Source organism: Octopus bimaculoides, chromosome 2, assembly GCF_001194135.2.
Source record: "Octopus bimaculoides isolate UCB-OBI-ISO-001 chromosome 2, ASM119413v2, whole genome shotgun sequence".
Lineage (NCBI taxonomy): Eukaryota > Metazoa > Mollusca > Cephalopoda > Octopoda > Octopodidae > Octopus > Octopus bimaculoides.
The window spans coordinates 1,781,684-1,784,267 of NC_068982.1; positions in this window are offsets into that span (position 1 = coordinate 1,781,684).

Here is a 2,584-nt window from a genome sequence, read left to right on the forward strand (position 1 = left end):
ATATATATATATATATATATATATATAATCACTGTATGTACAGCATAACTGTTTGTGTTCCTCCATATTAAATTTAGTATGAGAATTGCGAATATACTTTTTATTATTTAGAAGTAAATTTGTTGAAGTTATTTTGAATTGCTGATTATTTATTCGAAATGATTATATTTTGTAAGTTGTGTGTGTGTATCTGTACTTGAGGACAGATACATATATGAAATAAGGATGGAGACATGATTATATAAATATAGATTGCAGCACTATATTTGTATATTGGCCTTCTATGTATATATAAAACGTGTAGTTATGTGTGGGTATGCATATAATAGTTTAAATGTGTGTGCGTGTGCATGTGTGTGTTTGTGCTTATATAGATAGTGAGAGTGGAAGAGAGAGAAAAGAGAGAGACAACTTAAAGAGAACCTCACAAAAAATATTGAAAGTCAAGCAGTCATTGTTGCCGTATTTACAGAACTCAGTGATTTAGAATTTGTTACGTATCAGATTACATTTTGTACATAAAGTTTGGATGGAAATGGAAGACTCTCGAACGAAAGTGTCAACTGTATGAAAGAGAAAAAGAACAACATTCTAAATATTCGGATTATTAATATAATCACGCAGTAATTACTCAACGGATTCATAACATTTTCGGTTATGAGTCCAGAAATCAATGATGGTTATCGGCCAAGAAATTCATGCAGCTGAATGGACTATCACAATTGTTAGGCGGGAGGACAATCGATACAAGTCATATGAAATAAGGAGCGTCCAATTCATATTCGCAGTTTAATCCGTGCTAAGCGGCTACTTATTAAGGCTAAATCCCTCACAAACATAGCGTACTTTATTTCTTCTCTAATAAGAAAAACAGTTGCATCAAGAGCAAAAGTCTACCAGCAGAACTGATAGACGATTATGTGTACATCCTTCCGATGCTTCTAGACTGATTCACACTAAGTATCTAGCATCTGGCAATTCTGTTGGTTTTACGAGTGGTGAGAATCGTAGATCAGGTTAAGCCATCTCACATCTCTCTACGCCATTTTGACTCAGCATCATAGTTGATGAACAGGCCATCATCTATTTCCACCGTAATGGCGGATTTTGTCCCTATTACAATCTAGGGACGTATTAGTAAAATCCATAAAATACTGATGTGAATTTTGAATCCCATTTGTCTTCTTTTTTTTACACGCACGCGCGCACACATATATATTCTTTTATTCTTCTATTTGTTTCAGCTATGCGGCTGCGGTCATGTTGGAGCACCACCGTGGTTTTGCTTCGATACTTATGATTATCCTTTGGCTGACTTCCACAACGTAGTCAGGTTTCACATCACCGCTCCTCTATGAGCCTCTGTGTCAGCTGTTGGCCCATTTGGTGTATGAAGGTGTTTGACTGCACTGCCCTCATCTTTACCTCAAACTGGGCCGTTGGTTCATCCTGTATTGTGGAGGGGAGGCTGTCTCGTTCCTTTTTGAAAACATCTACGTCCGCATTATGTAGGTTTTTTAATTCTTGTGAGCAGGGCATTGAAAAGTTGTGGGCCTTTAAACCGTAGGCCATTGCAGTACATTGTCTTGAATTTTCATTCATGGGGTGGGACTTTGGCGTCCAGTTCTGACATTTATATAATATTCAGTGCCGAAATTAAGGACTAACTCTTCTAGAGTTTTCCATATGTAGAATATTATATATCTGTCCAGCCTTTGCTCCAGGGAGTTAAGTCGTAGTTCTTTGAGCTCCTCCCTGTAGATTATATATATATATATATATATATATATATATATATATATATATATGGGGGCGGCATTTTAGTGCATATATGAGCGTACGTGTATGTATATAAGGACAGAAAAATGTCCTCTATACAGAGGCAACATTTCAAAAGTTTAGTTTGTTTTTAGTTTATCGCTTTTATCGCTAAATTTCATTTTATTTCGCAAATGCTGATGCCTTCATTTTTACTCGCAAACAAGAAACTCAACACTGCCAGTTCTCTTGTTAATGTCGATATTATTGTTGTTCCCACGCTTGTTGTCATTATTCCTGCGTTACTCACTGTCACTCTTCCATTGTTAAACCTGATTAAATTTAAATATATCTTCATTGTCATTTTCATATTTTGGAGTTCTTGAGTACATTCTTCCCCTGTTCTAGTCATTCTTGTGGCAGCTGTTATCAGTCTTGAAATTATTTCTCAATTTTTTTTGAAGAAGAGTTATCACATTGTTGTTATTGGTTTTTAGACTATTAAACCCATCGCCTATATTTTTATCAACAATTTTATTTTCATATAAATGTTGATCCGTCTAACTAACAATCGTTTTCAAGTGAAAAATTTCTAGAAATCGAATTGGTATATATCAAAATAACGTTATCTATTGGGTTTTGCATTCACTATACAGTCATACATATATAATTCTGTGTGTGTGTGTGTGTGTGTGTGTGTATACGTGTGGACATGTGTGCGTGTCTTTGTGTGTGTATGCATCTGAATATAAGTTAATATATATTATGTGTATATCAGTTAATCTTGCAAACCAAAATACAAATACAAACTATATATATATATATA